The sequence below is a fragment of the Stegodyphus dumicola genome, chromosome 2, assembly GCF_044657685.1.
Source record: "Stegodyphus dumicola isolate Sdum_Otavi_A_Nest chromosome 2, ASM4465768v1".
NCBI classification, from domain to species: Eukaryota; Metazoa; Arthropoda; class Arachnida; order Araneae; family Eresidae; genus Stegodyphus; species Stegodyphus dumicola.
In genome coordinates, this window is record NC_140769.1 from 234,684,943 (window position 1) to 234,700,001 (window position 15,059).

The window sequence follows — 15,059 nt, forward strand, 5'->3', positions numbered from 1 at the left end:
TATAGCTGTATTTTTGAATATCCATCAAATGAAAATGTAGAACAGTATGTTATACACTCTAAAATCGAAAATCCCATTAAAATTGTCATAAGAGGGTTACTCGCATATCATTCCGTTGATTACACTGAACAGACCTTGACCGAAAAACCTTTCAAAATCAAAAAAAAAAAAAAAGATGCCCACATGTTTAAGATTAGAATCCACTTGCACTCAGTCAAATCCAAATTACTTAATTCTTGATATTGAAAAATATGGTACATATAATAAATCTACTATATGTAAATTACCGTGAAAAATTATGAGGCCAAAGCAGATGTTGTGTATTGTCATAACTGCCAATACTTCATCCAGTGGCCCGAAGTCTGTAATATTAAATCTTGCTGTGTGAAATATGGTGAAACACTCAAAAGCCTTGGCTGTGAAACAAAAGAATGTGTAACAGTAAGTGTTGTAACTGCCAAAGCCATCATAAGGTTAACTATAGAGGTGTCCTAAATTGTCTCATAACCAACAGGACTTAGTTAGTAAGAAGATTCCAAAAGCATCATAGCATTACATCTGCGAAGTTAGCCCCAGTTAATCCAGGCAAAAATATAACAAATGAAATGTCTACTTTAAGACCAAGCGAGGATAACTCTGAAAAAGATCACTCAGCATAGAGAATTAAATATACCACCTAATCCGGCAAATCTTAAAACAAGAGTTCCTAACAAGAAAAGACCAGATAATGGCTTAAGTTCAATTTAAAAGGACATGAATATTTTAAAGATGTATACAACATAACTTCTAATCCATCACAGCATGCACAGGGAATGCAATAGTTTTCATACAGGTAGAACTTTAACGTATATCTTTACTTTTATAATTTAATCATCGCATCTGGGAAATATTCAGATTTCCGTGGCATTTAACGTAATTAATTAAACAAAAAAACTATTTAAAAATTAATAATACATTTAAATCCAACACACATAGATATTACATTGAATATCACAGTTTCATTCCTGTAGAAATATGCAGTATACTCGTGTGCAAAATTAAGGGACTTTGCACATTACGTCGAATATCTGAAAAACTAATGAAAAGATTTTAATGTAATTTGCTATGAATATGCATTTATAAAGAAATTAGATATATCATTCAAAAGTCATTTAATGCACGCATGGTTATCATTAAAGCTCATAGTGCAGGGATGTCCAAAATCCACTTTGTAATGAGGAAGTGAGTCTAATATGGGGCATAGTCCCCACTCACAAAGGTCGCGCAGCGAGATGCATACTGGGCAGAAGGCAAGTTGAGGAGTCCTTGTGGCGGTCGAGGCCACTCCCGCAGTAAAGGCAGTTTTCAATTCCGGAATGGTTCTCGGAAGGAGATGGCGAAGTGAAACTGGCTTCACAACAGCATCCAAGATATGCTGTATAGTGTTAAAATCAGGAGATCTGGCTGGCCAATCCATGCAGAAATATCCTTACTTTCCAGGTAATCGGCGACAGCTGAGCCCTATATGGACGACCATTGTCGTCCATTATTAGGAATCCAGGTTCCAGCGCGCCTCTAAAAAGTCAAACGTAAGGCTCTATGATCTTCCCTGTATACCTCATAGCAGTCAAGGAGTCTTTGCTAAACATATACAGGGGGCGTGTGGCCGTCCAACATAATGCCTTTCCAAACCAATAAACCTCCAACAGTGTAATGACAATTTTCTTTAGTGAGGGAGGGACGGTATCGTGGTCCAGGCTCTATTCAGATACAAGCATATAGAGAATCAGGCTGATTCGCAACTCGTCTGTAAAACGCGCGTTCCGGTCCAAGATGCACATTGTCTGCATCATTCTAAGCGGGCTCTCTTGTGTACTGCAGTGAACGGGGCGCAAACAACGGATCTTCTGTCATATAGCCTACCTCATGGAGCGTTTCGGAAACTGTGGATTCGTGAAACTCGGGTTCCAGTGGCAGCATACAACTCACCTGAGAGATTTGAAGCTTTAGCAGTCTTGTGACGCCGTGCTGAAAGTGCGCTAAATTTTGATCATCATTCGTATTTGTGGATCTTGGTCGATATTATCCAGTTCTTCTTGATATGGATCCAGTGGCATGACATTTTTTCGACAAATTAAAGATGACCCTGGGTGTTACACTGAGCTCAGTAGTCGCTTGCCCTAGTGATTGGCCTGCCTCCAATCTACTGAAAATTCTCTATTTCGTTCCTTCAGCCATGGGAAATTTAATGGGTTCATTTTCGTCTTTACTCATTTTACCTCATACTTTATAAATTTACCCGTTTCTTGCAGGAAACAGGGTGAATATCATGAAGGACGACGACCTCAAAAATCGCTGAAAACTCTTCCTATGCTTATATCCCTTCCACCATCATAGCTCCATAGACGCGCATGTGTACTTGATTTATTCGACTCAACACGTTGACTGCGACGCGAGTTTGAAAGAAAATATCCTTTAGGCCACGGGCGCTGCTAGAGCATGAGTCAATTGTTTCAGATCGTAGGAATTCAAGACGTCTAGAATGAAACATTTTGGTATGCTTTCAGTTTAAATTCTTTCTTTAAGAAGGAAGTATCTAAGAAAGAGGGTGAGATTCGAAAATTATATTTTCTTTTCCAAATATTTTTTCTATAGTGACAAATAATTGATTTCTTTTGTGTTAAAATTGTTGAACCAACTTTTTGCAATATCTAAAAGAAAAATGAAAGAGCAATTTTTAAGTAAATCATTAGCAGTGAAGATGCACGTTGTTGCGAGGCTTACAAAATTTGGAATAATAGCAATGAAGAATAGTCTAGATTTTTTGAAAAGATAATTATAAACAAAATTACATCTCCAGAGTCTGATTCAAATGCTGTGATAATAAATGTGATGTAGATACTACAGATCATATTTTACAAGAACTGGTTGTTTAGAAAGACAGAAAAGTTGATACAGAAGAAAGTAAAACTGATTTTGGTGAATGAAATGAATTTAGGTGTCGGCAGCAATAATTTTACTTTCCCTTATCTCAGCAATCAACAATCATTTATTCAAATACCTACTTTAGTTATTGTTATATCTGAAGTACTCAAAGAACTGTAACCCGAGTACGGATGATACTGCTTGATCAGAATTTTTGCCGTCAACCCGAATACGGGTGACCCAGCAGCAAAAGTATTAAACTTGTATAATTTTTCAGCGACGCAATTAGATTCAATATTTTTCTCAAAAATAGACATACTTTGCAAATTCTGTTAATTTTGCATCCGATGTCTATACGAGGCAATGGGTTTATTTTAATGCAACATTTTTTTTTTCAATTTAATGCAACAATTTTTATTTTAATGCAACAATTTGGATTTCCTAAAAATGTATAACCTCTTACATAATTATTCTTCTGTTATATTCAATAAAAGCTTAAATGAAAAATATTAATATTAAAGTGATGTTTCCCTTAGTATGAAAGATTTATAATATTTTATATTGTCTAAAATAAGAAGAAAAGCAAATTAAAATATAAAGTCTGTTTCTGATTTATTTTATCGTACGCTTTTGTCGCCCGACATTCATCCCTTCAATGTCTACTTTTGAGAAATTTTGCCTTCAATATTTTTCATACATGGCACAATTCAGGAAGTCAAAAACCATGAGATATTGTTTGTCAACTTGTAGGGTTTATATTTATTTTAACTAACATTTATTTTAAGTTTAAACTATCTTTCCTGTCAAGCCTTACTTTCCCCTGGAACTGCCAATGCCAGAGTATGTAAATTTTAGTAGAACGCGCAAGGATTCAAATTATCAGCGGAAGTATTCTGAGTTAAATAGAATGGAAACGAGTTCGAGGTGTGCTGTTCTTACTTCACGAGCGCGGAGGTAGTTAGCCAGAAATTGAAGAACCCCGCGTTTCGTAACACAGGAAACCGCCTGTGTGCTTGCCTCGGAGAATTGTTAATCGTTCAACGTGATATTCAAAGTTTGCTGAATTAGCAGCGGTATTGTAAAACCCAGTGAGGTTAGTTACGTTTAGAGAGCCTCGTAGTTAGAGTCTTGTTATTATTTCTTTCCAGGTTCTTATTTTTATTTTACCGCCGGGTCGGCGTAGTTTGTGAGCGTCAAGAGCACGCAATTATAATTTCTTAAGTTGAATAAAAAGGGACTTAAACCCTTAGCAAGACTCTGTCTAAATTCCAGTTTCAACAGTCACCTCTTGGTTGCGTGCAGGTTGGAGACGCGCAACTCTACAAACTTTATAAAATAGGTACTTATTACAGCAAATCCACAAAATAAAGAGAGAACGTGACGTAAATTATTACTTTTAAAACAATAAATCTGTTCCCCCAAACTTTTTAAAAAAGTTTGATCAGTTAAAAAGACCAAAGTAAGCAAATATCATAAACATAAAAACAAAAATATATAAAAAAAGGACTAGTATTATAAAGGGTTATATATATGTATTTGCTTAGTGATTTGAATAAACAGAAATCATCAAACGCTGTCTTTAACTAAATAATACCGTCATTGTTTAAAATGTTTATCTCCAAATCTAACAGAAAATAAGCTAGAATTAGAACAGCACAATAAACAAGCAGAATTCTCACTCTTGAGACAGTTCATAACAAGAAAGAAATTAATTTTTTTTTGAACAGAGAAATATAAAAGCAGCCTGACTCAAAATTCCGAAATTTAAATATTTGTAGTAAATATAAATTAAATGCAAAGTGCATTTGCTCTTGAAAATATTTTGGACAAAGTGCTGAGCATTTACTTCTTGTTTAATTGATTTATTACCTATCATAATCCAAAACATCGCTCAGTTTCTAGCACTCAAATAGTTAAATAAAATTCTATATTCGATTTCTAAAAAGTCTAGACCCAAATAAAAAACTCATAAATTGCTTGCTCAGGAATTTCAGCATTTAAGCTCAAAAAAGCTCAATTCAAAATATCCTCATGACTGATATAACGGAGAACTCTACGAATAGCACTTTTAAAGTGCACTTATATATCATACGGAGACGAATGAAAAGAACGCTGTTTTCATTTCACTTGAAAAACGAAAAGTAATCGAATAAATATTATTCGAAGGTAAAAGAGGATGTGAAATAAACCATAACTTAGCTTAACCGATCTAACGTTTAAAATATATGCAGCAACAAAAATGTGGATGCGTTTTATGCCATCACATGCAAAGAAAGATCACGTTGTTTACGCGTTGGTTGCCGCCTTAATATAGTTCGACAATGATAATGGCGGTGCTTGAATGAAAATAGGGACGAAAGAAAAATAAATATTAAATTTTTCCTTTAAGATTTTAGGTACAGAATATTTTTTATTCAATTTTAGAAGTCATTCAGTACGATAAGATATCTTGAAGTTAAGATGGCCTTTAATGGTAGCTTCGTATTTGATCTAATGTTTTTTATAACTTTCAAATGTTCTACTATAATTACCATCAGATCTAATACTTTCTTATGCCTTTCGACTAATGGCAATAAAAATATCATGACAGAGCTGACATATGAATTAATAATACTGAGGCGAGGGCATTGCTCATTTTTGATGTTTCCTGCTTAGAACAACCCTAATAACTCTAAAGCGGCATTCGAAAGGTTGCCTCTCGAAAGGTGGTAGACAATAACTCGTCACTACTAGGATTTGGCGATTGGGTCCCCTGATCCCCAGTCGCCCTCTAAAACGAGGAGTATATAAGGTAGTTTCGATAGGTCCAGGTTCGAGTCTCGGTGAGGGTATTGCTTATGTTTCATGCTTCCTGCCTCAAAATGCCTTTCTGTTTCAGTTGTTCTGGACAGTTGCGAGATTTGGACAATACCCCAACAGTTTGTGCAAGCCGCCCAGGCGTCCGGATATTGCTCTCAATCATCAACTGCCTCAGAATAACCCTCATGGCTCTACAGTGGCTTTTAAATGGCAAAATGTGCCGTTAAAAAGGTGGTGGACGATAATTCGTCACCACTAGGATTTGGAGATTGTGTCCTCTAATCCCCAATCGTCTTCTAAAAGGAGAAGTATATAAGTTAGATCTGAGAGGTCCAGGTTCGAGTCCCGGAGAGGCATTGCTCATTTTTCATCTCTCCTGCTTCAAAAATAACCTAATGACTCTTAAAGTAGTTTCAGAAATAGTTTGTGAATGTTTAAGGAGTTGCAGCTAACAGTTACTGAAAAGCAGTCCATTCAATAATTTTCCATTCTTTATATTTGAAATAAAATAATAATAATGAAAATAATAATTTTCCATTTTAGATACAAAAATATATATCTAAAAGCGAAAGTCGGACTTTTCAGAAATGAGTTTAGATGATGGTAACATTTCACAAAGGGAAGCTAAAACATTTTAGAGTGAAAGAGTTACCCTTCTATGGTATATTCCTAACTTATTTTCAAACGGATTCTGTACTAAAAATATATCTACCCCAAACTCTTAAAAGTATAGTTCAGATTTCTTTTGCATTATAAAAATATCTAACTTTGAGTTATCTATATCTTATCGAAGAAAATATTTACGAAGATCTTGATACGTAATACCATTTATTGAAACACTAGAAAAAGATCAAGAATTATTGGTATTTAATAAATATTTTAAGATAAAATTTTAGAAGAACAGGTGCTTCCCTAATGTAGAAATATTATTTAAAACTATGCTGAGCGTTCTTCATTCATCAACAATTGTTGAAAAAAAATTTCTAGCAGAAACAAAGATAAAAAAAATCAACTTCTTTGAAGAATGGCTTTTTTGATAAAAGGTAATTAAAACAATCCATCAGTGATGATAGACTTTGCACGTTCCTGAAAGTTAATTAATTTAGTTACTAAATTAATACTAAATCCTTCCATCTTTTTTCTGATATGCAAAACCTATGTAGTTATTATATTAAGAATAATATGTACGTGAATTGCGTTGCAAGCTAGGGTTCGGGAAGATATTTTGAAAAACTGAGCCGGGTGAGCAAAGGAAGTGAATAATTTGCTGACATAAATAACATCACATAGCATCTGTTTTCAAGAACTAGAGAGATAAAGCAAGTTCTCTTTAAGAAGTGAGGAACATTGCAGATCACCGACATTTCCATCAAAAATAAACTTTCTAGCAGTAGTTTTTGATCGAATCACACAAGTCTGAAATGATTTACTCAAATAACTCTTTGAACTTAACTTTCTCCAGCTCAAACGCAGCTGATTTAATAGGAGTACCAGTATTTTTGAAAGCTTCGGGAAAAATTACTCTTACGTTTCTAAAATTCATTTTCTGCAAACTTCTAGAAAGTCGCCAATATGGCAAAAATCTCCAAATACCGCCAACTTTCGAAAATATTCCCCACCAAGACTTGCTAGCAGTATTCTTTCTGTATCTCGAATTCAACAGAATTGTTTTCACGATTTAAACGTTGACGAATTCCTATTTACAACTTATATTCCAATTGTAGTCTAATATCGATTTCAGTTACAACATTAATACGAAATAAACATATTTAGAAATATGACAAATGATCACTAATTATATTAAACACTAAAACACACTCAGATTATGACATGAAAAACTTTAAGCCAATAAAAAATACAAACAATCCATAACAATATAAAAACACACAAAAAACTTTTAAATTTTTAATGAAAATATTTTGAATGAGAATTAATATAATATATATAATATAATTTATTTTATGTATTTTTGCCTTGCCGCGAAGTGAGAACTGAATTAATTGAATAATAAATATGTATGTAATGAAATTCCAGGAAATAAGTGTTTCGTATTTCGCAGGAAATATTGTCGCCAGCCTGTCTCGGATAGAGAAGAATGTTTATAAATAGTGCTTGTACATTACGTAAACGATGTTGAATCCGTCTGTGAAAAATTCTTTCTTTTTTATTTGTTTAGCTTCTTTTATACATCGTGTTAGATTTATTATAATATTTCAATAGAACATGTGGCAACGATTAGATAATTCTTCAGATTATATCATTTTTGCGCATTCTGATTTATAAAATGAATGAAATGTAACGCTGTTAAGTTAACCTAGCGCCGGAGCGTCTCTATTATAACTAAATATAGTAGATTTTAAAGAGTGGATTTATTCTATTGTGTTTTATGCCCTATCGACGAACTAAAATTCAATAAGTTTAAATAAAATGCAGGAAAAACTACGTATACTTTAATATTCCGTACAAGGAAGTCATGTGGTGCATACATCAGATTTTTTATTACAAAGAATGCTGTGAAGATCATATATAAGACAGATTATATTACGCTAAATAATCATGCCTTCGAATGCTACACATGAGAAGCTTGATCTTTAACTTCAGCAGCATTTTTATATATTTGCGGACTAATTTTAACAGTTTACATACTATCTACGAACTTCTTACATAATTTATAGCACTTCTAATTGAACTTCAAGTTGTCTTTCTTTCCGAAGAATCGGAAAGTAAAATCTGAAAGCTTCTTTCGTTGATTAAGTTCACTATTTTGACATTTAATCTTCTTTTTTTTTATATCTTAATATGGAACAGGTGTAATGATCTTGAGATGCATTTAATTACCAGAAAATTACTTCGTGTTTTTGTAATTGAAAGCATCTGAATGAAATCCCGTGTAATGTGAAGAAAGCGTATATTAATTTTTGCAGGAAAATGTTACGTTATTTCCGTGGCAAGCAAACACATATCACCAGCTCCTAGCAATTATTTCTTTTAGAATATATTAATTGCATCATCGTAGCGAATCCATGCATGTCATATTAATATCTCTTATTTCATTAATTGAGATACCTGACAAGGCGTCGTGAAATTAATTACGTCGTACACTGAATTAATGTGAAAAAAATAAATTAACGTGTCTGTTTCAAAGCAATGAAAACACATTATATTTTAGGAACGTATTTAAATTAACAATAGCATTAAACCTTCGAACTTTATCCTGAACATAAGTAGAGAAAAAAATGTATTAATTAGCTTTAAGTTTTTTTTCTTCTAAAAACTAAATGTCAAGTATTAATTACATCATAAAATACATTTTAAAACAGTAAAAATCATTATGACTATTTCGAAATTATTCATATCTAAATTGCTAAATAATTTTGAAATTAATCCTTAATAAAAAAATCTGATATGGACACCACATGACTTCCTTATAGAGCTTATTAAATTATACACATTCGCTTATTTCCTCGAATTTCATGAAAGATACTGTTCTCATTCAATTAGTTCAGTTCTTACTTCGGCAACGCAAAAACACATAAAAACTCAAAACAGTAAAAATTGTAAAATACTGAAAAACATTAAACACCAAATACAGTTAGAAAAAACAATTTTACAATTAAAAATTAGAGCTTCTACGTAAAAACAAGCCATTCGGCCAGCCGATAAGAAGGCAAAATTTTCGGTGCACAAAACTAAAAATTTACTTCTGGTCCCACTCGACAAGAAGACACTGAAAGTGCAGAAACTGACTTAATTCACTATTCTACAAAGAGCTTCAAATGCACATAAACGGCGGCTTCGTTAGGGTCAACTGCACCACTTAAAATTTTAAATTGTTTATTATTCTACAACTATTTCATGCAGATTAATTAAAGGCATAAAAACCTGAAACAGAACATAAGAACAACGTAATTCAATCACTGTTACAGCAAAAAACGCTCAATTTACCAACATACAAGAATAAAACAAAATCTGAAGCGGACACCTGTGGCTTTTTTCTACGGATTATTAAATTATAAGCATGTTTTGCTACATTTCATTTAAACTTACTTTATCGAATTTCATTAAAGGTAGATTTCTCATTCAATTAATTCAGTGCTCACTTCGCGGTAAAGCAAAAATGCATAAAACCTCAAAAAGCTTCATTAAAAATTGAAAAATAAAGAAACAAAAAATACCAAATACAGTAAAACAGTTTTTACAATTAAAATTAGAGTTTCTACGCAAAAACAAGCAATTCGGCCAGCAGGCAACGAAGTAAATTTTTGAAGTTAGGAAACTGAAAGTTTTCTTTCGGTACTACTCGGCAAAAAAAAAAAAAAAAAAAAAAAAAAAAAAAAAAAAAAAAAGAAGGTGCAGAAACTGACTTAATCCACTATTCTGCTAAGGTTCAAATGTAAACAAATATTTCTGCTATGTTAAAAAAAAAAATTAGGCATAGCCGCACTTAAGCAACTTTTAAATTGTTGATAATTCTACAAATATTGCATGCAGATTAACTAAAGACATAAAATCCTTAACCGGAAGATAAGAATAATATAATTCAATCATTTTTAAAGCAAAAAAATAAAAAAAATGCACAATTTATAAACGTATAAGAATAAAAAAAATTGTGCTCATGGAACTGAGTAACAGAGTGGTTATATATATGTGTGTGTGTGTGTGTGTGTGTGTGATATTTTGGCAGTCGTGAAGCTCGGCATCAAGGTTCAGGCATGGCTTTTTGCAGAGTGGTAAGGAGGATATCCGAAGACGACACAAATTCATTCAGCTTTTAATTGCCCATTTTTATTTACTCCAATCAGCAGATCATTTTCCTTTTAGATGACACTCTTTAAATTACATACCCATAATGGTTTTAACTAAGTATGATATAATTTTGACTTTTTCACTTTCGGCGGCATAACATGCTAACAAAGAAAAGAAGGATGGATAGATCAGCGCAGAGTATAGCACAGGAGGAGAGGCGAGCTTCTGACGAAAAATGGCGCGCATTCAGTATTTATAGTAGCGGTTACGTAATAGACTAGCAAATTCTAGAAGGTACTGTTCTAGGGGGAAGATCCTGAACTATAGAAAATTAATTGAAGGTTGCGTGTTCGCGAAGAGCAAAGCCGTCGTATTTTTTTATATCTTACATATATATGTATATATATATACACACACATGTATATACATGTGTATATACATGTTTGTATATACATGTTTGTATATACAGTCCTATATACAAAATTTCAATGTTTTGACACTACTCGTTTTTAAGTTATGCGAGATACATACATACGTACGTACATGCATACGTAGGTACAGACGTCACGGAAAAAAATCTCTTCTGTATTCATTTTAAATCCATTTAATCCGTTTTGGGAAAATGAATGGAGTCCTTTATTCTACCGTTAGAACACATTTCACGCAAAATCATCGTTCAAATACATTCGAGTGCGGTCAAAATAGATATTTTCGTTGCAATATTACACCCAAAATTAATTTTTCATGATTAAATTCATTCCGTACAAGGAAGTAAACACAAATAAAATTATAAATTTGTTTTATTTTTATATCGATAGCTGTTTAGAACTTAAAACTGTGCTGCGAATTAATTTTTAATACTACTATTATACTCGTATTTTCAGTTACTGCCGCTCAACCGGTTAGCGTCGCTGATTGCCGTGCCGGAGAGCCCGGGTTCGAATCGCGGAGAAGACATGGATGTTTGTAAATGTATAGTTGTCGGTGCGGCATGGCGGCACACTAAATATGAGGCTGTGGTTCTCTCCATCAAAATTGGAGGCGGAACTGAGCTAAATCGCACTGTCACGTGAATGGTGCTCAAGGCTGTTGCCAACGGCAGGTGCAATCCTTGCAACAAGGAATTTCGTGGGCTTGGTCTGACTACGTCACACAGGTGACCATAAGCAACAACAATAACAGTTTCAGTTACTAGCAAATATTCATCATTTTAAGGGATCTAAATAATAATTTTATGTTTTCGATAAGGAGAAGAATGATAATCCATGCAAAATATTTTACAGGAAAAAAATATTTCGGTACAGAAAGTTTAATATAATTATTTTTATCACGTATGAGTCCAGAATCTTTACATAATAGGCAAATCAGGCATTTTTTAAGAACATGCACCGCTGATGAACCGTTATATATGGTTGATACTCCCGGTACGAAATTTAAGCATAGCGTCTCTGTTGAAATTTAAAATGCTTTAGAACAGTCTGTTTTATTAGCCTAAAAGGCGTTAGCCCAGAAGGGGTATTAATTTCGTTTTGGCATTTTGCGTTGAAAACTTTAAAAGTTTGAATCATTTTTCAAATTGCTCCCACCCAATATTATCGTCCTGTATTATACCCTGCTCAAAACAATTAAAGGATATTGCTGTTTTAGGTGTATCTTGTGGCTTGGAAACGTTTTAGCTGATTGATACATGGTCGACAGACGTAGTATGTTATATGAGAATAAATTATATATGTTTGGCAGAAAAAAATGCATTTTATTGCGCATTTGTGTACAAAAGGAAAAAAGCACAATTTGAGCATATGAGAATAAAGAATAAGAAAAGGTGTTTTCTTCAAAGGAAATCATTTTCAGTAGGGGGTATTGTTTCCACGAACGGCCAGCAACGTTGAACACCTTTGAGGCATGGAGTCAATGAGGCTATTAATCACGAGTTGGGGTATTCTGTCCCACTCTTCCAGAAGAGCTCTTTCCAGTTCTTGGAGAGTTTGTGGGAGTGGTTGGCGGCCAGCAACTCGTCTTCCTAGAGCGTCCCAAACGTGCTCTATTGGATTCATGTCTGGAGAACACGCTGGCCATTCCATTCGTACGATTCCTTCCTCGAAAAGGAAATCCTCCACCAGGTTAGCACGATGTGGCCTGCAGTTATCGTCCATTAAAATGACGTCATCTCCGATTTCTGCAGCGTAAGGGACTACAATAGGTCTGAGGATCTCATCCCTATATCGGCGACCAGTCAGAAGTCCATCTCGAATGATGTAGAGGTCTGTGCGCCCGTCAATGGAGATGCCACCATACACCAACACTCCAACACCGCCAAATCTGACATTTTCGTGCACGAACGCAGGATTATTCCTACTGCCACGGTCCCTCCAGATGAAAATACGTCTATTATCAGGATGAACAGAAAAACGGGACTCGTCAGAAAAAAGAACATTGCTCCATTCATTTCTCCTCCAGTTCACATGCTCTGTTGCCCACTCCCTGCGGTCGCGACGATGCCTTGATGTTAGTCTAACACATACCATCGATCGGCGAGCATACATACCTACACCATGGAGTCGGTTTCGGACAGTCTGAGTTGAAACCGTGATGCCAGTAGCCGAGCGTTGGAGAAGAGTAGTATTCATATTTCGGAGTCTCCGAGTCGTTAACACTAAATAACGATCTTCATTGGGCGTTGCTACCCATCTACGACCTTGCCCTGGTCTTCGGCCTGCACTTCCAGTTTCTAAAAAACGCTTCCAGATCCTGGAAATCACACTTTGTGACACTCCAATGGCTTGCGCTACTTCGGCTTGAGTTTGGCCCCCTTCTAACTTACCAACAACTCTCCAAGCTTCTAGATCGGTTAAATGACTTCGCTGAGACATCGTACTCATCGAAACAAAGCAGTCATTGAATGCCGATCATCCTTGTCTTCATTGTCTTTTGTTCAGTTGAAAGTCAAATTTCATTCGCTGCCGCTGAAGCGACGTTTTTGACGTCGAACTCAAAATTAGCATACTCCACAGTTTGAAAATCAGAAAAATTTGCATTTGTGATTCTCTTCTTCCATTTTCGGCCAAAAAATTTCGCTTATATCTTTATTTTATATAAAACTTACAATATCCTTTAATTGTTTTGAGCAGTGTATTTAAAGAAATCAAATAATCAAGAATCTGTATAAATGCATGTGTTTCTCGCATTGTGATAAAACAACGATCTTTAGAGCCATCCAGTTTTGAATAACATATGTCTCCACCCGAATATGGGCATCTGGAAGCCCAAATTTGGAATTTGTTTTATTATCTATTTCACATTTTGTAAAGCATTTATGAGTTTTTCATTAAGAAGCGATTTCAAAGCGAGCAGTGGCAACACTGTACGAGAAGAAACATTTTTATCTCCAGCGCGCGAGAGTGTGTATCGGAAATTCTAAATTTACGCTCTTTTAAAATCATTTTGCGATATTGCCGATGAATTTAATTTATGGTTTAAGTGCAATAATATTGAATAAATTAAGGTAACATACAAAACGTTAAAAAACGCCCCTTTAGGCGTAATATAAAATCTGAAAACTTCCAGATTTTTTTAAATTTAATTTTTCTGTTTTACTTTTTAGTTTTCAAATACTAGTTTTTAAAGTGATAAAAACGAGTATGCGAGTTTCATAGTTGTTATGAACTGGGTATAAAAACTACCTCGATGTTTATAATGTAAGTATTACCACACGTTCCTAATAAATTATTTTACCTTTTTATCCCATCCCTTTATATTATGATTTCTCACGCTCAAAGGCTCACTATAAAAGCAAATGCATATTTGCCGCTGAGAAAATGAAATACGAAACAGTTATGAATACGATAATGCTGACTTACCGATTATAGAGCTCGTGTTGGAAACACGGCGGAAAAGTTCGATTCTCATTTTTAAGGGAGAAAGGAATGCTTTTAATATTTCTCCTCCCTTATAAATACCTGCATTCTTTCTTTTTTATTTACTTAAAAAACAGTCGAATCTTTTTTTTTCACCTATGCTCAGAAATATTGGGGGATCAGCTCAGTATGGATAGTCTGTACCTTAATTCGCCTTCATACTACATTTGAAAATTGTAAGGTTTATATCACAATGAAGCGTGTTATTACTAGACATTATGAGTTTGCTTTTATTTCTTTGTTTTCGCGAAAATTCGCTGCGGCTGCTTTAACAAGAGATCCAAAATAATTGTTTCCTTTATTGTTTTTGCGGCAAAATACTGTTATTCCAGTAGAACGTTTACAGCAATTTCTTCCATTGCATGCAAATTCCAGAATCGCATATTTTAAAACTGAGTTTAAGGAAAGAAATATCATAATCTATAAAATCGACTATAAAAACCGTTGGAGCTTGGAATGCGACAAAAAGAACGCATACGAAATTTACGCAGTTGCTTGACTGAAGAATTGCTCTGAAAGAATTACCTGAAGAATCGTTATGCACATAGTTGTCAGCGTTTGGCATATTCTGAAGATTTCGCGGCTTCTACCAAGGTACTCTAATATTTATGTACTGTTTTTCTAACAACAACGTAATTAAATATGTGACATAAATAAAACTAATAATTTAATTATTTCAATAATTTCTACAAACAT